The sequence below is a fragment of the Galleria mellonella genome, unplaced genomic scaffold (assembly GCF_026898425.1).
Source record: "Galleria mellonella isolate WM207_F2 unplaced genomic scaffold, CSIRO_AGI_GalMel_v1 utg352, whole genome shotgun sequence".
Classification (NCBI taxonomy): domain Eukaryota; kingdom Metazoa; phylum Arthropoda; class Insecta; order Lepidoptera; family Pyralidae; genus Galleria; species Galleria mellonella.
Genome location: NW_026442084.1, coordinates 5,200,169 through 5,225,141, shown reverse-complemented (window position 1 = coordinate 5,225,141; position 24,973 = coordinate 5,200,169). Strand labels below are relative to the sequence as shown.

Below are 24,973 nucleotides of genomic sequence, written 5' to 3'. Positions count from 1 at the left end.
TTGTGACCTTTTGCTGTTCCAATTCCGATTGGAAAAACTTTAATTCAGCGCTTGAAGCGGCTTAAGGAAAGTTTCATAGAACTGGAAATTTAGCTTAGTAGGCGCGTGTTACAGCGCTGACAGATTCCGATGCCGATCGATGCGGGCGGTGCGCGCGCCTCCAGTGACGTCACCGCTCACCAGGGCGGGCCGTGAAATGCTTTCAAACCGAATTCAATCACTACCTGGATATTAAAAAGTAGAGAATTGAATTTCTATCAGAGATAGTGTAAGTATCACAATGGGATAGAAAATTTAAATTCCTAATATAGATATGTAATGATCGAAATAAGCAATAAGAAGATTTAAAACAGGATTGGATTACTATAAAAAAAATTTATTGAAAAAAAAAATTATTACAGTATTAACGAATTTATTAATGATAAATAATTGTATGTAAATTATTAGAATGTAAAATTAAATATTTTTAAAATTGAATAGTCAATAAATAAAACATACTATACTGGGTACTTTCAAAAATTGTTTCATGAATTAATACTATTTAAAAGGCATTATTTTACTTTGATGAATTATTTGTACACCTTTTAGGTCGACCATAGAAAACATGCTATATATATATTTTTTTTGATGGGTGAAAATGGTATGGTGACCCCGCCTGCGCTAACGGGATACGCTGGCGGAGCACCAGTGAAGGGTGATAGATGAGAATGAAAACAGGCCAGTTAGCCCATCATGATGAATTCATCAGGAATTAACCATGATAGTTTCCAGGGAGAACCGCGAGGAGGTCGACCTGGTTGGATATATTGTAATGGGATTCTCAGTCTCCATTACTAACAATCCCTTTCTCCCCTGCTAAATGTATTTTAATAATCTATTTCCATCTATGGTTCACAAATAAATTATTGATTGGTTGGAAAAATACACCATCTCGAAACAGTGGCAGTATACACGAACGGAATACTTTTCGTTAAGAAACATAGTCGGAATTCTTATCCTTGTTATCTTATTAAATGCTCAGCAGGCATACGTTTAGCAATGGACAAATAATAAGTGAAATGATGACGATGATCCCATTAAAATTATAAATGTGTCCCATTCGTGTTTCAACCGTAAAGCAGTTGTATTTGCATGGGTGTGTTTCAGTTTGAAGAGTGGGATATGGCGTGAATTTACAGGGTACAGAGGAATAACACAATAATGGCAATGTCCTCAGTAATGGCAACGCATGGGGGGTATTATGGACGAAACAGTATACGTTATGTCCATGGTACAGCTCATGTCTATAGTCGACGGTTACCACTTTCCATCAGGTGAACTGTCAGCTTGTTTGCCATTCTATTGTTGTATAAAAAAAAATTGAAAAGTTTGAAAATATCTTTTCGAACATTAAAAATTATTATTATTTTTATTCTTATTATTTCAGCCGTTAACCGTCTACTGCTGAACATAAGCCTCCCTCTTGGGGCGTTTTGCCAATAGTTACCACATTTGGCAGGCGGATTGGCAACCGCAGTTAGGCTTTCGAGATGTTTTAAAAAGGTCGCTACTGCCCATCCCTCGCCCACACTTAATCGCCTCTTACGACACCCACGGGAAAGGAAGGGGTGGCCTATTCTATGCCGGGACCACACGGCGAACTTTACTTTTTTACTATCTTATATGGAAAGAATCAGGGTGACATAAACTCTTTACATGCAACAGCAATAAATTTAATGTTACTGTAAAGAGTTCGTTGGATAGAACAAAAAGAAAATGAGTTACATGATTTCAGTTTGTTCTCAGTTACATGATTTAATAATTATTCCAAAAAAAAAAAATGAAAACTGAACCGAACCCTAATAACAAATTCGTTCAATAAAAAAAAACAATTTATAACATATATATCACAAGCATATAGGTACATAAAACGTATAGGGGTGTCACGTGTCTTATATGCATACTTATTATAATAAATAATTTGTACCACGTAGCATGCTCTTCTTTTTGTTTAAGACTTTCCTCTTCTCGGTGCAACTAATTCATGCATCTTCTTCCAGCCAGCTCTATCCCAGGCCATATCCTTGATCTTCTTATACGGCATGACACCTAGTGTTTCCTTTATCTGTCCCATGTAGTTATTCCTCGGTCTTCCTCTTTCTTTTTTGCCCTCTATTTTTCCTTCTACTATGCTCTTAAAAAAATCGTCATGTTGTATAAGGTGGCCCAGCATATCCAATAGCATGTTAGTAGTAGCAGCATGCGAATAAATATAAAATAAATAAATAAAATACAGATGTAAACCTCGTTTTCAATTTGGTGTATAGAATGAGTGAACTAATTATTTAAGACTCGGCAATCAACATAAATAAAGACCTCTCTCAACCCTTTAAAGGGATTAAACAGACGACAGTGACAGGATACCATACCGTTTACATTTATGAGTTCTACCCCAAAAATTCTCTTAATCGATCTTTTGTGGTTCATCCAAGAGACACTGTTTTAGTTAATACGGTTTACTGAAAATCAGGTACAATTGTTTTATATAGGTGAAAGGACTGTTTATAACGAGGAGTGACAGTAGGTCGACCACTACGCGGTCTCCTCTAAAAACCATCGTGATCAAATCCTGGTGAATTCGTCACGTTTACCAACTGACCTAATTTCATCTTCATTACTATCCCTAAATAGAAGAAAGCTTCTTGGGTGTCGACCCTGTACAAGCAAACTCGGTATAGGACGACCCCTCAATAGATGAAGTGACGACCTCAAATGTATTGCATGGAGTCAGTGGGTGCAGGTGGCTCGGGATCGTTCTTTGTGACAGTCTATGAAGGAGCCCTATATTCAGCAGTGGATAGGTGACGACTGATATGATGGATGATAATGATGATGATGATGATGATCCAAATAGTGTACCAGAAATAAAACCAATACCTTATTTATAGATCGTCTAACTATACCCTTGGGTTCTTCCAAGTGGACTTGAATTATAAATTACCCAATGGAAACTAGGCTCAAAGTTTTCGGTGTTAACACATTACAGTACGGTTTAAGACTATAATTATGTGTGCAAAATTAGATTCAAATTTGTTCAGCCGTTGATGCGTAATTGAGCAACAAACAGCTTCATAAACTTTCATATTTACCTACATATTTGCGAACCTGATATCTCACGGTCCTTTGGGAATTTCCGTGGAAAATACAATATTATTAGGCCGTATTTGTCATACTTACACACGTTCTCGTTTATCAGGGATAGTGTATCTCCAAATAATATAAAACAAAGTCGCTGCTCGCGTCTCTATTTCACTGTTCATTTTTAAAACATCCAATGGCTTAAAATAGAGTTGCGTATCATTTCAATGTTCATTTACAAAAGGCATCCAGTGGGAAATTTTGTACAAGTCGTCTGTTCGGATACATCTGTCCGATTCGCGTTTCTACCGTGAAGCAATTGTGTTTGCATGGCTGTATTTCGGTTTAAAGGGTAGGATATGCCAAAGAAATTATAGGGTATATTACGGAGGCATATTACAGAGCAGTTACAGAGGCATAACACTTCAGACCTCAGAAATGGCAACGCATGAAGGGTATCGTGGGCGACACAGTATATTCTGTTATGTCCATGGTAATATTCATGTTTATAGGCAACGGTTATCTCTTTCCATCAGGTGGGCCGTCAGCTTTTGTACCATTCTAAGTTTGCAGGAAAAAATTCTAATACTTTTTTCAACATTTTAAAACATGCAGAGTCGGAATGACAGATAGATACTCTTTATTGTTTCCTCCAATAGATTACATTAGTAAACTTATTATAAATACAAACAATTACAAGAAAAGATTATATTGAGAAAACAATGGGCGACCTTATCTAAGTTAGTTACTAGTAATAGATAAATAAATAAATGTTACTGAAAGAACTAATCTTTCGAGGCAGAAGCATTTTGTGATACCCACTCATTGTTCCGAATCATACAAATTGTATCACTATATTGAGGGTTTTTCAAACATCAAGATAAGTTTGGGGGGAAAGGGATTGTTAGTAATGGAAACTGAGAATCTCATTGCTAGCAATATACCCAAACAGGTCGACCTCCTCGCGGTTCCCCTTGGAAACTATCATGGTTAATTCCTGATGAATTCATCATGATGGGCTAGCTGGCCTGTTTTCATTCTCATCTATCACCCTTCACTGGTGCTCCGCCAGCGTATCCCGTTAGCGCAGGCGGGGTTACCATACCATTTTCACCCATAAAAAAAAAACATCAAGATAATTTAAGTAAATTATCATAGTTTACCTAGATGAAATAATAGTTTCCTTTTTTTCATGTATTTATTTGTTCCTTATTGAATATCCTCATTTTATCATGTCATTCATTACCTAACCGTCCACAGCTGAACATTGACCTCTCCCATAGACAGCCATAAAGAACGGTCCTGAGCCACCTGCACCCACTCCCTGTAATGCATTTGAAGTCGTCACTCCATCTAGTGGAGGATAGTACCACACTGCCCTTACAGGATCGCCACTCAAAAACCTTTCTTCCCCATTGATCGTCGGTTCTTCAAGCTATATGACCAGCCTATTGCCATTTTTATTTTTATTATAAATATCTAAGTTAATTATAAGATTTCATTTCATCAGATGTTACACAAGTTTCGTTACCAGAATCAAGGCGCAGGTCGTTTTTTCTACTTAAATCCGATTAATCCTTTTACCGCAATCACATTCGTGAGTACCGATAACATTAAAGTATGCGTCCTGACGCACTTTTGCGGTTTGACGCACGACGTGAGACATTGATAAGATTGCCTGAAGATTCTGCCGCAGTGTTCCGTCATTACAGTATTTATATAAAACTGATAATTTTAATCTATTTAACGTTTTATTATTACCTGTATCATTACGAAATCATTGCGTTGCTAATTAAAAACCATGCGTGTAATGTAACTTTATTTGTTAAGGCGTTAAAGTAGAAAGCCAATAATCACTTTGCCTTAAGCCTTTGACGAACTGCAAACTATATAAATTTAAGACTTTATTGTATAAAAAAAAAACAGTGTTAGCAAAATTGATATAATACTCGTACTAAAATGACAGTAAACCCCTTTGATTAAAAAAATCATCAAAATTATTTCAAAATAAAATATCGAATAGATAAGGTCCATAGAAAAACAAATACGTGCAATCAAATTGGGAGCCTCATTATTTTTAAAGTCGGTCAAATATAATTTGTCAATTTCTTCAAAAAGTCAAGTGCTCGCCCAAATTAAATAAATTTCCAAGTTTCACGAGTACACTCACGGAATGCATCAGCAGACCGAGTGAGTTCATTTGTCAAGTTTCTTGCGGACGAATTGCTTACGTGAGTAGCATGTAGGTAAACAATTTTTTTTATTTTTAAACAACATCGACTATGAGGTTTTCAATTCGCCTGTAATTTATTTTTTATACAGTATGTTAATTAACGTAGTCCATACCTCATAACTGGAGTTAGAATTCACTAATAGGGTTTAAAAAAAAATATTTTTCTAGAAAAAAAATTATATTACCAAAAATTAAAACATTAATTCAAATTCTCAAAAAAAGTACAGCCTATATCCGTACCAGTGCCATTACATAACCACAGAATATACTATAGGGTATGTGTAAACGTCGTATTGCTAATGGCGTCGGTACAAACGCAGGCTGTTCTTTTTTTACGACAATTTTTTTATACCACTAAGATGGCAAACAAGCATACGGCGAACCAAAGTTTAATTTTTTTTTATTAATTGTAATATAATTTTTTTAGGGAAATCTAATAATGAATACTAACACTAGTTTAAAGAAATGTTTTTTCCTCAATCCATTTCTTCATTATTAGAGGTCCTGACTGTTCCTTCACCTTTCATCACCTTTTCTCTAAAAATATTCCTTCATCTATGTCGGTCTTTATACGCTGACGAAGCACCAATAAAGGATTAAAGGCGAAGATAAAAGCAGATTTTTATGACTGATAATGGAACGATAACCCAGCCAGCGCTATCAGTATACGCCGGTGGGGCACCAATGTGGGATGATAGGCGAAAATGAAAGCAGTTCAGTTAGCACATTTTGACAAATTCTATAAGTATATATCATGATGGTTTCCAGAAGGGACTGCATGGGGATCGACCTGACAGAGTATATAGTTAGCAATAAGGCGCTAGTGCCCAATACACACACAAACAAATACAATATTGTATAATTGTAAATTTTTTTTTATTGTTGGGTGAAAATGGAATGGTAACTCCGCTCGCGCTAACGGGATACGCTGGCGGAGCACCAGTAAAGGGTGATAGATGAGAATGAAAACAGGCCAGTTAGCCTATCATGATAAATTCATCAGGAATTAACCATGATAGTTTCCAGGAGGAACCGCGAGGAGGTCGACCTGTTTGGGTATATTGCTAGCAATGGGATTCTCAGTCTCCATTACTAACAATCCCTTCCCCCCCCCCCCCTATAATTGTAAATTATTACAATATAAAATTCTATAAAAATTGTGTGGGTCCTGGTTACCTTATTAAAGAATTTATTTATAAATAATATTGTTATAACAAACGATCCCTTCTGCCCCCACCCCCTCCCATAAAAGTTGTTTAATTATGATGATTTCCAGATGGATCCGCGCGGACGTCAACTTAACAGGGTATATTGTGAGCAAGGAGGCCTCCAAATCCCATTATCAACAATCCCTTCCCACTTATATCTTCCACCTACATCTTTTGGTAATTTCCTAACCGATACGATATCGTAAACTTCACTAAAAAAGACCACATACCTTTTTAAAAAGCCGACAGCACATCTGCAGTTCCTCCTGGTTATAGCTGCTCATGGGCGGCGGCAGTCACTTACCATCAGGTGAGCCGCATGCTCGTTTGCCTCCTGCGTTATAAAAAAAGAACAATATATAGCATCTATGTAGATACATAGATGCTATATATTTATAGTAGATAGATATCTACTCCCGTTGACCTCGCACGACTGCAAAACGCGCGTAAAAATGTCCCTGGTTGTTGGTGTAGGTACAAGATTACCTCGCTCTTAAAATAGATTAATTCAAACAATACACAGACTAAACACATACAATCGATCCAAATCCAACAGTTTTACATGTAACCATCAATTATCTAGTATTTCAATCAAGTTTTTATGTGCTAATGCTTTTTCATAGGTACGTACATGTTACTGAAGTTAATCTAATCAAGTCGTTATTTGAAGAATTGACTGAAAGATAATGTAAACATCGAATAGGTGATGACATCATACGGGTTCTGTATAGGCCGGCTCATTGTCAAAAATATACGATCATACATAGCTAACGTCAATTAAAGAAACTATGATAAATTTTCATTACTACACTGTATTTAGATTTTATAATAAATTTTGATTCTCTCTTTTCATTTAAGAGTTTCCTCTTGTCGGTGCAACTAATTCATGCATCTTCCTCCAGCCAGCTCTATCCCAGGTCAAATTTTGATTATATTTATTAAATTCGCCGTGTCGGTCCCGACATAGAATGGGCCACCCCTTCCTTTCCTGTGGGCGTCGTAAGAGGCGACTGTGGGAAGGCGAGGGATGGGCAGCAGGGTCCCTTTTAAAACATCTCTAAAAGCCTAACTGCGGTTGCCAACCCGCCTGTCGAGTGTAGCAACTAGTGGCAAAGCTCTCCTTATGGGCAAGGCTTATGTTCAGCAGTGGACAAGTAAGGGCTGAAATAATAATAATAAATATTTATTAAATAGTGTACAGTCCTCATATATTTTTACAATACCCTTAATATTATAATTGTGAATGTAAATTTGATTGTTTATTACCTGTGGGCACTTTATCAGCTCTACCACAATCTTCGTAAAATCTCATTAATATAAGAAATGGGAAACTTCGTAAACGATGGATGAATGAGTAAATGGGTGTTTGTTGCTCTGTCACGTAAAAACTACTGAAATTATTTGAATTAAATTTGATACACGATTAGGTTATATCCTAATATAACACATATAAAACTTTGTGTATTAATTCAAGCAGGCGAAAGCAAAAGACACAGCTAATTTGAAATAAACGTTGTATTTGAAATAGAAAAGGACGTAGGCTACTTTTTATGCCGGTCAGTGAATAATATAATCCAGTCACGTGAATAAAGTCGCGGGTAAAGACTAGGTAGTAGGCAATTATGTAATTTCACTAATAAATTTTCCCTACTTTGTAAAACTTTGTAAAATTTTTATGACTATGCAAATGATGTTTTGCTAAAGTGTAGATGGAATGATCGCACACACTAAATGTATCTACAGAGAAGGTATGGAAAAGGTAATTTATAAATATAATATTATACTATAATAAAGTAAGAGGTGATATTGTAGTAATGTGGCGGCGGGTTAAAAACCTTTTTTGTAACATTAAATGCAATATCTATTTATTTAAATATTTTATTCTTTTTACTTTTTATTACAACTATGTTTCCTAGTCGCAGCGCAGCAGAGAGAGAGACCATAGAGTAGATTACAAAGCATAGCCTAATATCAACAGATTATTACATCTGTTTCACAGATAATATATTAGGTACTTAACAAGAGGGATGGGCAGCAGTGTACTTCTTAAAATGTCACCAAAGCCTAATTGCGGTTGTCACCCGCCTGCCGGGCGTAGCAAGCACTGGCTAAACCCCTTTCACAGATATTTAAAAATAACATTTTTATTTATATGTATCTCAACTAAAACTGGAGATTTTTTTAGTCGGATTATAGTTTATTTTATCTTTTATGTGGAAGGCCTATGTTTTTCTTTTGATGGGTGAAAATGGTATGGTGACTCCGCCTGCGCTAACGGGTTACGCTGGCGGAGCACCAGTGAAGGGTGATAGATGAGAATGAAAACAGGCCAGTTAGCACATCATGATGAATTAATCAGGAATTAACCATGATAGTTTCCAGGGGGAACCGCTAGGAGGTCGACCTGGTTGGGTATATTGCTAGCAATGGGATTCTCAGTCTCCATTACTAACAATCCCATTCCCCCCGGAAGGCTTATGTTAGTTTAGCAGTGGATATTTAACTTAAAAGATAATGATAAAGTACCAAGTGCCAATATGGGAGCAGTGTCGACAGAATAGTTTTACAAATGTTTGTACATCAACATTAAATTTACTGTAATTTAAATTAGTAAAATTAAGACACATTCACACGTGCACTATTTATTGGAAATTTGTTACTAATAATGATAAAGTTTACCAGAGGGATACTTTGTACAAAAGTCGTTTGCTTGGGTACCTCTGTCCCATTCGTGTTTCAACCATAAAGCAGTTGTGTTTGCATGGCTGTGTTTCGGTTTGAAGGGTGGGATATAGCGTGAATTTACAGGGTACAGAGGAATAACACCTAAGTCCTCAGGAATGGCAATGCATGGGGGGTATCATGGGTGAAACAGTATACTATGTTTTGTCCATGGTACTGTTCATGTCTATAGGCGACAGTTACTACTTTCCTGTAGATGGGCCGTCAGCTTGTTTGCCACTCTAAGTTGTATAAAAAAAAAGAAAAAAAGTAAGACTACAAAGCACTTACATTGGTCCCTACAATGCGTAAGTACAAAGCGCCAAACATGAAGCAGAAGAAGCAAAGTTTAATTTTTTTTTTTACCAAGCTGCTTGGCCAATCTGATCTATGTATACCCTTATTTTAACAGAAGAAACCAATGTCCAGTGGTTGTAAATTAATATGTTGTTAAGGAAAAATAAATAATTGTAAACCTATACTACCAATATAAATAGGAAATATTTGTTTGCTTGTGATAGATAAACTTAAAAATTACTCAAACTGACTTCAAAAATTCTTTCATCTATAGAAAGCTAAGTTATTAGCGAGTGTAGGCTATATATTTGTTTTTTTTTTAATTCTATCTACCCTTACCAGACCTTTATAAAGTTGCTGAAGAGATTTTTCTTACAGGATTTATATTTCAGCCATGTTCATATTTTTTCACGATTCGTGAATGTATGTATGTATGGTCGCATCGTACAATCCGTTAACGATGTAAGTGTCTCGTTAACAATGATACTAACAGTGATATTATCACATGTTTACTTAATCAGAGTTCACTGGGTTGCATTTAACTGAATCATGCAATGCTCAGTGCATAGGCACGTAATCAACTGAACCCAATTACCTGTATATATCTCATATTTATACCTATAATAGGTACTTGAATATAGTTATGTGGGGGAAAGGGATTGTTAGTAATGGAGACTGAGAATCCCATTGCTAGCAACATACCCAACCAGGTCGACCCCCTCGCGGTTCTCCTTGGAAACGATCATGGTAAATTCCTGATGAATTCATCATGATGGGCTAACTTACCTGTTTTCATTCTCATCTGTCACCCTTCACTAGTGCTCCGCCAGCGTATCCCGTTAGCGCAGGCGGGGTTACCATACCATTTTCACCCATCAAAAAAAAATGTTATGATATTGAATTTTGCACTTATAAAATTTAGCAGAATATTTAGAAGAGAAAAGATTTTCACCTGTCAATGCGACCTCCACGCAGTCCACGGAAATCGTCTGATCAATTCCTCTGAAATTTGTCGCAATGAACCGACTGATTGCAATTGCGAAATTCCATTTTCATCCATTAAAAAAATTATACAGCAAAAGAATAAATCACAACTTACTAAATATTTTTTTTTTATTTACAATCCAGAAAAAAAAAACAATACGTCAACGTGTGAATAAACCTTTAGGACGTAGTATTGAACGAAATTATCTCTTCATGCACGAAATTCCAAGGATCAGACACAGTTTTTACAATATTTTTAATTTCGTTCACAGAGTAATTTAGCTTTTTTTTATAATATATTAGCGAGGTGCTCTAGTTTGACTTAGGTGCAATTTACTTCAATTTTTACAAATTTTATATATTATGGTAAGTTTCATTTATAAAAATCTTCATTAAAGACATGTAAACGATAGTGAAATTTGTACAAAAACTCGTTTAGTGGTTTAGAAGTGAGCTTCAGAACAGACGGACACAGATAGTGACTTTGTTTTATAAGAATAGATACTATTTACAGATTATTTCACTACTAAATCCTATTTTAAATTGTCTCTTTGAGATGAGGGTCACGAACTTCAGAGAGTAGGTACGTTAAGTCCCTAATCCCGTTCTCATTTATTTAAAAGTCGTAAAAACATTTTGGCTTGGTGAGGTTTACTTTGACGGCACCGTAGTTCTCTGTTTTTGTTTAACCTGGATTTTGTCAAAAGAGTCTTATAGTAAAATTTATTTTAATGATAAATATAGACTAGATAAAGCTAGACGACGCAGTATGTACCTAGGTCTACATATTTATTTGTTTGTAACACTTTTTTGTACAGTAAAGTCTTAAATTATAGGATACAGAGTTCTTAAGAAAACTATGAGTACAATGACTTGTCCCATAAAAGGGATTTCTTCCAGTCAACCTTTGAATGTCTAATAGAAATTGTGAATTGGTCTAGAAATAATGACTAACATTAACATATTTATTCATTTAAACTTTATTGATCAGTGAAATATGGTAAAAACGGAAAACTAATAAAAACTATTTTAATAGACAGAGGAGCAAAATATAAGAAGTTTAAATATTATATATTCGATTTAATTAATGCATTCACTACCAGCCAACCTTTGAAATGTACAGAGATACTCATTGGCGGTTGATACGGAATTACTACTTACCTGTATCTAGTAGCGTAACTATTGCATCTGGCGTCAGCAGCACATTCATCGGATACGACATTTCTATTATATAAATACCACCACCACCAGAGGGAGACTTTGTACAAAAGTCGTTTGCTTGGGTGCCTCAGTCCTATTCGTGTTTCAACCGTAAAGCAGTTGTGTTTGCATGACTGTGTTTCGGTTTGAAGGGTGGGATATGGCGTGAATTTACAGGGTACAGAGGAATAACACCTCAGTCCTCAGGAATGGCAACGCATGGGGGGTATCATGGGCGAAACAGTATACTCTGTTATGTCCATGGTATTGCTCATGTCTATAGGCGACGGTTACCACTTTCCATAAGGTGGGCCGTCAGCTTGTTTGCCATTCTAAGTTGTATAAAAAATATATATATTTGTAATTTATATATCTAAATTATATATTTATATTTTTTTTTAATCTATGCACTGCCTATTACTTTCCCTGTTAAGCATAACAATTGACTGGTACAGAATGCCATCAGGCATTAGGTCCGCCCTGTAGACATATTTTATGTATGCAAAAGTATAAATTAATAAATAATTTTCAATGGATAAAATATTGCGCAGCTTTCCTTCGTCTTGATAGTTTATTTGTATAATTCGTGTATGTTCTTGAGTTAATACTCTAGTTCTTAAAGTAATTAAATATTACAAATTTATGTAATACATAAATATAAGGTTCATTCAGTGCTCAGGACCTCCTAGACTAGGACCTCCTCAGGCCGGGGGCCGGTAGCATTTTATACGCTCTGCCACCCTAACAAAATCTACTAACATAATATATACAGTGGTATAAACCACTGTCTATATGAAACGAATTGGTTCCACAAAAAAAGAATCGACTTCAATCGGAACAAAAAGAAATTAGGTATTTTAGAATTTTATTGATTTATTGATGAATTTTGTATGGGAGCTATCTGAAAATATATTCGAATCGGTATTTTCCTTTTGTATTTTTTAAAAACCGAATTAAGAACATTTTTTGAAGTGATTTGAAATTAACTTCTAGAAAGAGCAGGTTCTCAATTCATCAGCATTACATCTATATCTTATACGATAGGTGTCTATACCAAATTGGACCTCAAATTTGGAAAATCAAAATTTTGCAATCTTGTACAAAGATAACGTTACAATGGTTACTAAAAGTAAGAAAAAAAACGATTTTTTTTTTCTCTTTGCTAAATTTTATTTAAAATCGAATAACCTTCAAAATATATTTTGCAGTATATTTTTATACTTGTACTTCATGTTATTTAATTGAATTTTATTTTATATTTAAGTATTATTTTCATTTTTTAATCGTATTAACACTTACCGAATAGTAGATAGATAAGATTTGACGCACGCGAACCTCATAACTGTAATAATGCCTCAAACGATATCTTTTAACTAACAAAAGATATAGTTTTATTTTTATAGTAATCTGTTTAGCGAACATTGTTGAACACTTAATATATATCGAATTTTAGGTCGAATTTTAAACATATCTAATAGGTATGTTTAAAATTCGACCCATCGTGACGAATTCTACGATGATGTCCAAGAGGAACCGCGTGGAGATCGACCTGTAAGGGTATATTTCTAGCAATGGAACTATTAAATCGCATTACTGACAATCTTTTTCCCTCTCGCCTAAACATTACCTTTATGTAACCATTATTATTCCTATTAAAAAAAAATATAGCCCATTGCCTAGCAATGCCCTAGATTAGAGGACATTGTGATCAGTTTATATTCTCTTAATTTATTAAGACATGTTTTTATCCTAATTGTAGCAGGTAAGACCGCGAGACAGAGCTAGTAATCATAAATTTTCAATTTTAACTGGACGCTGAATTTTTATATTTATGGTAGACCATGGACATATATAATAGTAGTCACACTACTCGATTACTAGTAGTAATCTAGTAGGAGAGTAGATATTAATGCAAAAACACGTTTTAATATAGACTAGAGGGTGTTGTATTCTATCTAGTTAAGAAGCGGGGCGGTGGTCCAAAAAGGTTTGTTAGGTTGGGACCCACTGAAAGAAAAGACGGATGATTACTTTGAAAAATATAAAAGTAGCTCAAAAATAGATCACACTGAAGATAGCACATTTCTTTTGAAATCGATCGGATAATACAAGCACAGGGCTTGTCATTCACTGACGTCGTGTCCGCGGTCCATACGCATGCGCGTCTAGCCAACGTCTATCCCGCATAGATATAGATGAGTGTTGGCTTGTACATATTTTCTTAGCTAATGCCGATCTTTTCATTTTAGTTGCATTATTTTACAGTCCGGATTCCCGTTAGAATTGTTATCTCATATTTGTCGCACCATCATATAGATAACGTTGCCGTTAGTATAATATTTTGTCAATTATGCGATAATGAGATTGCTGCACATATTATATAAATGAAAATTAAATTGCGACAAAAGCATGCTGTAGATACAGTCATCTATCCATAGTTGTAGTCGTATAACGTGAAGTTAGTGACGCACGAAACGCGCAAGCAGATTGGTATCGTGTGTTGCTGGCTTCAGTACAGTCAGTCAGAAAAGCGGACTCGAACCGCGCGGACGCGCGGCACGTCGGTGCTTGTAGTTTTTTAGTTTGACAGTTGGCGCGTTTTTGGTTTCGGTTCAACTAGATATTTGATGTGAAAATCATAGATTTTAAGTTAGTGTAATCTGTGTATTTTCTATTTACTTCTAGTGTACAACTAGTCATTGTGAATTTTCCACGGCCGGCTGTGAATTGAGTGGTTGCGCTTGTGAACTATCGTCTTGCGTTTTTGTGCAGATTTTGTGATTCCAACATTGGAATATTGCTTCTGGGAGGTGAATATTCTGCTGCCGGGAACGACAGAGGTATGAAGTCATATTATTAATACATACTAATGCGATTGTCTTGCACGGGTGAAAATGTTTCTGTGCCAGCAAATTTCTCCTGCACACTCGAAAAACGGGTTCCAATTATAGCTAGTTAGGTTGTACGTGTACATGTTTGAAGGCGATGGCTGAGTAGTTATCGTTTTTACAGTCATTGAGTTGCAAATAGTGATATTCCGTTGGCCGGGCTCCGATGTGGCGGACAGCTGTGAATACGTAACGTGTAAAAATAAATAGGCGAACATTATCGGCCAGTAGACATACCGGCTTTGCTGAGGACAAGGCGGTATTATTAGTGCATAGTGCTTATTCCCATTATACAATACCATGCAGAAGGCAAAGGTTTTATGATGGAATGATTTAATACGAAAATTGTATAGGTTATGGTTTAGGAAATTATGACATAATGCCATAATGTAAAGATAATTAAGTAATTAAATTTATATTATAGTATTCAACATTAAGTGTTTGTTTGCAATTGGTCAAATATAAATAGTTATAATGGCATCCTAATTATGTAGGTATATATAGACAGATAAATAAAACAAAATAGATCTTTAAGTAATATGCATGAAGGTAGGTGACAGAAAACAGTATTTGTATTATTAAGTATCTACTATTCACAAATACAGTTCCTTACTGCGCTGAGAATATACACAGATTGCAATTATAATTTACACAGATAAGTAATAATAAATATTGACTCAAGCTAAATATTGACAACAGTACTGCAATGGTACTCCATGTGGTGATAGACTAGAAATACAGTATTTCATCCATCTTATATATCCACAATATGGGAAAAGACCAGGGAAACAAGACAGTGCAAAATAAAGAAACATAAAACCATAGTTTAAACAGCCTACTCATTGTGGTAATAATAGGCTATAATTGCCTACTATTGCTCTTTTACATAGGCATATTCAAGGGAGGGGCTAGGTGTACTGTGTCCATCCTAGAATTGTCAGGTGCCCACTCCAACAATGTGCTTCATAAAGACATGTCTGAGAGTACATATGCACCCTTTATAAGGGCTCAAGTCTGCCTGAAAAGTAATTGTACCAATGCTCTTTTATAAAAAAAAAACTCGTGTCCAGCACTACGATGTTAAGGATGATGACTGCAAAGATTACCGCAGAGTGTAAAATTAGTTTCCTATGCTGCTCTGTGTTAGCGTGTAATATTATGTTGATTACCACTTTCATTAGATTAGCTCAACTTGCTTATTATAACATAGTAACAAGTTTAAAAAAATTATAATTAAAAAATAATTCACTTAATTTTAATTCATTATTCATATTGCCCAACACATGTACTTTCAACTGACTTAAAAAAAGAAGTTCTAACTTTAGTTGTGTATTTTTTTTGTTTTATGTCTATTACCTTATAACTGTCAATTGTAAACCGATTAGAAAAATTCCTTTTTTATCTAAAAGGATAATTACGAATTGATCCAATAGAAATTTTATTAAAATTGATTCAGTTGTTAGTTCAGTTTTGTCACAATTTAAGTCTTGTTTTTTTGTAGGACACAGTCGTTAATAAAAAAATAATAATTGCTCCATTATAATTAAAAATCTTTTAAAAATTAATATGTTGTTTTTATAAACCTTGTCAAATCAATATCTTAATTAAAATGGTAACACTTGCATAATGTAATAATTCTAAATTTCAAATTATATCTCTAGACTTAAAATTTTTGAAAGTAATCATTTAACAAAACTGTTATGTTATAAAATATTAAGAAGGATATTTAGTTTAATTCTAATTCTTAATAAATTTAGTTTATACTAATTCTTAGATGATTATAGTTTATAACTTGTTTATAATTGTCTTGAGTATTTTTTAATTTATTTATTTATTATTACAGGAACCTTTTTTCAAATGTGTTGGTGTAGGATATGTGTAATAGAGTGTATATAAATTATGTAATGTAATAATAATATACAATAATATGTAATAGACAAATATAGTATTTATACATTACTTTCCATCTAAAAAAAAATATATTTTGTGTATGTCAGTTGATAATATTTTAAATAATCCACAATTATGTCTAGTAATATTTGTTGGTCATCGTTTGAACAAATTCATCAAATTGGCAGTCTATTTTCATCTACTCCTAGTTGTGACTAATTAAAAATATATAATATCATAATAAAGTAACCTTTATTTCTCTTTTATTAATTTATTAAATTATTAATTTGAAAATATGAATAGGTATTGCCGTTACATTAATTTTCTGACAATTATTAATATTTTTTTAATAAATTTTAAAAAAGGATGTGGAATAAATTTGTGTAACATATTTATCAATTAATTAATAGGCTTCAGTGTCTTACCACCAGACTGACCAATATGGTAGTATACCACCTTTGTGATATTAAAACATTTTCTTTTGTGTAACTACTTTTATGAGACATTCAATTCTGATTAATTTTACATTCAGATTTACTTCCATGTTGATTTGGTATTAATTTGTCATTATTGAAACACTTTTTTGTGTAATATATTAATAACCTTATTATTTAACAACTAAATTTGTTGGCCAAACATGACTTATATTATTTTAAATTAATGTTTAAAAAGTACTGGCTACTTGTATTAAAACAGAATCCAACATCAACATAAAAAAAAAACAGTTTAAATATAAATTCGGATCAATGTTTTTAAACTATCAGTTTACAAGTTTTATGTGAAAATAAAAAGTGTTGATGAACACAGTATGGGACTTTTTTAGTAACTCTAAATAGCATAGTGATGGACATTTATTGCTATGCTGTATTTTTGAATGTTGGAAGTATAGATGTAAGTACAGACTAGTATTTTTATATCAGTGTTAAATATAAAAATGTTATAAGTTCGAAAAAAAAAATTTTTGATTAAATATCACTTAGCTTCTTGTACTCACAGTACAAATGCTGCATAGTTTGGGAGTAGATGGCGCTGTGAGATATATTCTGCATCATATTTTAAGTATAAAAAAGAAAAAGAAGGAAAATCTTAGTCACCATTATGTAATTACGAAATTTCATATAAACGAGGTCACAGTAAAGGTTTACGCACAAAAAAAGTAGCCGGTATGTAGGTACTATTTACCTCCGAAAACAATTTATCGTATTAGGTTTGATAATGTATTTGTAATATGTGTAGACAACGGGAAAATTTAAAATTAACTAGTCTAGTCGTTTATTAATAGGAATAACACATTGAAAAGGTGACTGCAAATGTTTATACACACACAAATAATCAGACGGTTATTGATAATGATAATTACTGCCCACTTACTAACAACTTACGATAATAATTTCTGATAATACACATATTAAGTGAACAGAGATAGCGATCAAATTAATAAATGTAGGTCGCTAGATTAATCGAGTTGGTAACAATTTTTTTTATTTTATTTTAGAGATATTTATTATGTAACTGGCGATTCGAACTCTAAAATAAAAATTAAATACATGTGTGTATTTTTTTTTTTAATGTAGACTACATATGAAACAGATTTCCTATTTTTCTTAATGGGTCAAGCTACAGAATATTAAAAAAAAAACAGGATGTGTAAAATTAAGGATCTTAAAAGAACGAAAAAAAGAAATTATAAGTTTTAATGATTTACTCCTGTATCTGGCGCTAAGGAACCAAGCTAAATGAGTGATGGAACGAAATAGAAGAAACGCTAATTATGTCCACCAAATTAGGGGGATATCGTAACATATGTGGGTCTTTTTTTATGAGTGAAAATGGTATGGTAAATCCGCCTACGCTAACGGGATACGCTGACGGAGCACCAGTGAAGGGTGATTGATGAAAATGAAAACAGGCCAGTTAGCCCATCATGATGAATTCATCAGGAATTAACCATGATAGTTTCCAGGGAGAACCGCGAGGAGGTCGACCTGGTTGGGTATATTGCTAGCAATGGAAATCTCAGCCTCCATTACTTACAGTCCCTTTCCCCCCAGCATATGTGGGTCAGCAACACACATGTGACACTTCTAGTGTTGCATGCGTCCATAGGCTAGTGACCGTTTACCATAAGACGAGCGTGTATGTTTGTTTTCCACCTACGTTGTATAAAAAAATATAACAGTAATTTTACAGGGTACGAAAGCATAACATATTGATCTTGACGAGAATGACAACGCCCTTAATTATGTCTCATTGTGCTGTCTATCCCCTCGTGCTGATATCGATGGAGCTGTTCATGTCTATGGACAGCGAATACCATTTTTTAATAAAATGAAACGTCATGTTTTTTGTCCAAGTTACATAATAATAAATATTGTTTTTAAAAAAAAAAAAACGCCGACTTCAGTCTTGGCAATATCAATTATTTTTTATTTAAAAACTAAACTACTGAATTGATTTTGATAAAAATTTTATGAGATCAATCTGAGGATAGATCATTTCAGATTAAAAAAAATAATTTTCCAAATCGGTTATGAGTTCTTAATATTAAAAAAAAAACAATGGAATCGAATATCTCCTCCTGTTTTGAAGTCTTTAGAAATACAGCATTTATCAAGATTTACAATTATTATTATGCGAATTTATACGAGTACTTGTCGCAACAACCAACGTCAATTATCGTCCCACTGTGGGGCGCAGAGTTTTCCCATAAAGAGCATCCATCCCATAATTTTCTATGTTAGTCTACTATTATCACACTGGCCAAGTGGCTTGGTATATAAATTTATTTCAAGTTTTATACGTAGATTATGTTCTTTCTTGAGATATATATTATATATACAATCGCAATATAGAATTACAATTCTATTGATATTGAGCTTGGCCACCCGCCAAAGAGTAATATCGGAGCCGAATTTGCGGCTTCAATTAAGTATTCATTCATTGCTGTATAAATCTTTTCTATTTTATTCATAAACATCCACTATGGTTTGTCCTCGTTCTACTTGGAACATGAAGTCGCTAGTTGTATGCGCCTAGGACCGCCATTCGTTCTCATTTCAACGGCCAATACCCCCATTACGTTATGGGAGCGTGAGATTTTGGATAAGTCCACCGTCTAGAGTGGGTAAAATGTAGCTAAATATATTTATGCTATGTCTGCCAATATTAACGTCATCTAATCTTTACACGAAATAATATAACTGGTACGAGTATGATATTCATTTACAGCACATACATACAAGTTGACAACCTTATTTTATTGATAGCATACCTCCTTTCGCAACTTAACTCTTTTTCGAAAATATTTTTTCGTAATAATGTATGTAAAAATTCATTCGGAGTCAACTATCAATTAGTATTTTTTGCATCTAATTTAATAGCAATAATTGACATAAAAATACTTGCATTTGCAATACATACAAGCCCATATCCGAGGTACATTGTCGTGGTCTACCTCTCCTTATAGAACTCCAAAGTTCGTGAGTTAGTGTCTACCAACCACTTATCCATTGACATCAAAACATCGCTGTAATGTGAGATATTGTTTGTAATACAATATACATAATTATATGCATACTAAACAAAAAATAACAGTTGGTGTTTTACTACATAATAAGTCAAGGTCTTTAGAAAAACGGTAATTGTGCAAAATCATGGAATATATCCATGTTGTTGAATACCTAATTTTGTATTTTTCAAAGCATTTGTTCGCAAAAAAGCCACTTGCAGTGTATTCTTTTTCACATCTGACTTTTCTTGACGAGACCAATATTCAACATCAAAAAAATCTTAAGTCCAACTACACGCGATACCCCTGGAAATCGTGATTTATTCCTGCTGAATTCGTCGCCATCGACCAACTAAAGACATCATCTATCATCTCTCAGTTGTACCCCGCCGCCTTATACCAATAATGTAGGAGAAGTTACCATTTCCTTTTCATCTCTTAAAAATAAACGGCAAATAATATGGGCACGAAATGTTTTACTGCTCCATTAGCTAGAGGTTTCAATTCCCTCAGCAATAATTCCGTGGAAGCAATTTGGCAATGCACCATATGCAGTCACGCTTGTGTGAAGGGGCATAACGGCGTCAGGACACTAGGGAGGGAGAGGGGAATGGGGGATTTGACCTGAAATATTTCGGCGACTAGTCGGCCGTTACCCCGCTATGATGGCGCTCCAAATGTTATTAATTACGTGAAGGATTGCGATTGTCGCCACTTTAACTACTCTTTGACTAAATCTAGCCATATTCTAATACTTGTCAGCTATGATAAGTATATTAGTAGGTAAATAAATTTGCCACTTCTAGCAATTTTTTTTTATGAATGGTAACCCCGCCTGCGCTAACGGTATACTACTGGCGGGGTACCAGTGAGGGATGATAGGTGAGAATGAAAAGGCAGGGGTCAGTTAGCCCATCGTGATGAATTGGAATTCAGCACGATGATTTCAAGGGGAGACCATATGGTCAACCTGACATTGACATTGCTTGCAATGGAATCAATAATCTGCATTACAAAAAACCACCTTCCCCCTATACTTCTAATTATAGTACTAATTGCTTTTTTTCCGTTTTCCCGTAGACATTTTATTTCTAAGTGGATGCCTAGTGTGTGTGGTTAAACTAGTCCATTAAAAATCTAGATACATTTGATGCATTACACTACATCAGTAAACCAGTAACCCTTTATAAATAAAACACGTTCCCCTTGATGTATATTATATTATTCTTAAATCCATATTTAAATTTTTACCACCTCTAAGCTTTAAATAAATAGATCAGATCAGTCAGTTAATAGAAGTACTTATTTTTATATGTACATATTTTTTTATCATACACTTTTATGGTGCTGTTTAGATACTAACTTTGTAGCCGTGGTGGCAATACTCGCGACAGGGAGGTATTTAAAGCGCACGGGCCACGTCGTCAAGCGTGTGCGTCACTCCACAACGCGAATAGAAAACTAGTGACCCTCGGATCGGGTGACGTCACCGGCGTGCGTGATGACTGAGGCTAGGCTCACGTTACCTGATAGTGGAGATAGTGTCACGATAATTCAACTTGTCAAAACAACAGCATCCAGTTCGACGTGTATTCAAGGTTTGTTCAAGGATTGACACTCAGCTACACAGCTGAAACTGGCATGAAGGTAAAAATTAATATACTTATCACTAATATTGTAATTATGAAACCGTTGAAGGGTGTTTAGATGTTCCCTAGATGTTTGTTAATTAACCACGCTTAAAGAGCTGAATGGATTTGTATGAAATGTACAAAGATGGATTCAGGTCCTAGATTAAATATTGGATACATTTTTTCTGATTCACGCGAATAAAGCTGCAGGTTCCAGTTAGTATGGTATATTATAATCCAGATGACACCCTTGATGATGCGTTACAATGTTTCAGTGTAATGATACCCTACTTAGAGCTTAGAAAAAGTGAAAAAAAAAATAGCAAAGCATCAAAATAATCGTGATTCTGAATCCGTCATTTTCGGTTAATTTCATAATTTTTAGGAAAGCAATCGATCAATTGCAACTTGTAACACGAAGTTGTTTGTATCGTATTGTAACACCTTATTTAAAATCTTCAAATAATGAATTTTTTGTCTACCCTTTTTGAAAATTTAAATATAAAGATAGTTTTTCTTTAGAAAGTAGATACTGAGCACCTAAGACAAATTGTTCAATTACTTTTCCAGAAAATGTCGTACATACCAGACTGGGTGGGTATTCGAAGAATGCACTACCTATACATCTAAAGATATATGCTCTAAGTAGATTTCCCGGATGACCTTCATTCCAACTGAAAAGGCCGATGACAAATCACCATCTCTCATTCGGTGCCGCATAAAACCGCTCCTGAAAAACGAAGCGCCCTTATTTATCACATGGACTATAAAAGGGCTCGCCCCTCATCTCAGATTTGTTAAGAATGTCTAACGACATAAATTTTCTTTTATTTGTGGACGACGAGAATGAATTTCTCTTTTCGAAGATTTCACGATTAGTCACCACAGAGAATAGATCGGTAATTCAAGAGACAAGTATACTTATTAGTGTCGTTCTGGCTTAGGATGGGCCACCCCTTTCTTTCCCGTGTGTGTTGTATAAGGCGACTAAGGGAATTTAATGGTCGAGCAAAGGACAGGGACGTTCCTCTTAAAATATCACTGAAGCCTAACGACGGTTATCAACCTATTCGCCAAGCGTGGCAACTACTGGCAAGCCCCCCAATAGGGGGAGGCCTATGTGCAGCAGTAGACAGTAAAGGCTGATATCATCATCAGTATCTATCACTTCTCTCTCTCTCTCTCTTGTGCCATATTGGATTTAGATATGCTCGACATAATGCGGACAAGCCCTATTTCCGATAACGGAAGACTATTACTGAATGAAATTTCAAAAATCCAATAGATTGTATTACTCCTACGTTTACTATCTTGGATTTAGATGTGTTCTTTCAGCAAAAGTGCAACAGTTGATTGTAAATCAGCCGTAAGATTGTGAAATGGGCCTTCATGTGATGTTTTCTTCATCCTATACCTCGGATCCTTCAAGCGTAGCGTGAAAAAGCACTTGATGAACCGGCATAATGCGACCAACCGTTGAGGAAAAAATTTCCTCTTTTCTATTGATCGCATGGACCTTGTGTCCGCTAAGGACAATATAGTCACTTATTAAGTTATGATAAAAAAGAATCTCAAATTCCATAGCAGTCTATTTCAATCTCATACAATTATGTACATATCGTCATAGTCGTAGAATACTGACGGATCTGTATATGTAATATTTGTCAGATCCGTCAGTATTCTACGACTATGACGATATATGCTTATGAAGGAGGGATAGGCAGCAGCGTCCCTCTTAAAACCATTACCAAAAGTCAAACTGCGGTTGCCAATCCGCCTGTCAAGCGTGGCAACTATTGGCAGCCCCCACCCCTTATGGGGAGGCTATGTAGATGCATTATACACCGGTCATGCAAAGATCTCGCGGGCACATACCGATGAGCTCCGGAACAGACTTGTGTCTGAAATCGAAACTTCACTCGATAAAGTTTCGATCTGGGGTGAACGCAATCTTGTTCACTTTAACCCTAAGAAGACACAAGTCTGCGCGTTCACCGCAAAAAAGACACCGTTTGTCGTATCACCTCACTTTCAGGGCACTTCCCTTGATAATAAGTCGAGTCTGGGGATTCTTGGCGTCGATATATCTAGCGACGTCCAGTTTTGCGGTCATCTGGAGGAAAAAGCTAAGATAGCTTCCAAAAAGTTGGGGGTGCTCAATAGGGTGAGACGGTATTTCACGCCAGAAAACCGCCTGAAACTGTATAAAGCTCAAGTGAGGCCACACATGGAATACTGTTCTCACCTGTGGGCAGGAGCGCCACAGTACCAACTCCTTCCGTTAGACCGCATTCAAAGTCGGGCAGCTCGAATTGTTGACGATCGGCGTCTTACTGTCCGGCTCGACCCACTGAAACTGCGTAGAGATGTTGCATCTCTGTGCATCTTCTACCGAATTTATCATGGGGAGTGCTCTGAAGAATTGTTCGGATTGATACCTGCTGCAGATTTTCACCATCGTACAACCCGCCATAAACTAAAATTTCATCCCAACCATCTTTACGAGTGGCGGTCCTCCACCGTGCGTTTTTCAAGGCACTTTCTTCCTCGCACAACCACTCTTTGGAATCAACTTCCAGCAGCAGTATTTCCGAACCGATACGACAACATAACCTTCAAGAAAAGAGCATATTCCTTTTTAAAAGGCCGGCAGCACACCTGCAATGCCGTAGGTGTTGTGGGTGACCATGGGCGGCGGTAGTCACTTACCATCAGGTGAGCCGCATGCTCGTTTGCCCCCTGTGTTGTAAAAAAAAAAAAAAATGTTCAGCAGTGGACAATTAACGGCTGGTACAACATGTACATATAACTTAATAAGCGGTCCAGGTTCATTATGCAGGATTTGCAACTGTATAACGGTGCATTAATAATGGTATGCAGTGTCGATTTTAATTGAATTTATTATAACACGAGACGCGTTATATATCAATACGATACTCGGATACGAATGAGTACAAATGTGCAGGTGTGATATGGATACTATGTATATATCTAAGTATATACAAAAGATTGTAATTGTTAACCTGGCGATAAATAGATAAGTTAATAGATAAAACTTGACTAACGAAACGGTGCGATCCTTTGAAGACAAGATATTATATTTATTCATTCGTAAAATAGTTAATAATATTGAAATACTTTTAAATTGATTGGTTATTCATGGAAATAGAATATGTATAGATCTGTTAGAAACAATATACCCGTTAGAATATATTACGAGAATCGATGTAATTAAATAATATTGTGGTTGAAATATATTAAAGATTAAAATTCTACTTATCTATAGCTATACATTA

The 24,973-nt window shown here is 35.1% G+C and overlaps 1 protein-coding gene across 8 annotated transcripts in view; it reads left to right on the top strand.

The window, feature by feature from the left end:
* The window catches only part of LOC113519451 (plasma membrane calcium-transporting ATPase 2), a 218,968-nt gene that overhangs the window by 53,772 nt on the left and 140,223 nt on the right, over positions 1-24,973 (top strand). For 7 of the 8 annotated variants that reach the window (XM_052897057.1, XM_052897058.1, XM_052897054.1 and 4 more), the window contains exon 1: positions 14,267-14,600. The exons of the other annotated variant lie outside the window; for it this stretch is intronic. The gene's annotated coding sequence lies outside the window, so the exon portion shown is untranslated. Of the gene's footprint in view, positions 1-14,266; positions 14,601-24,973 lie in introns of those variants that run through there. 8 annotated transcript variants of the gene reach the window in all.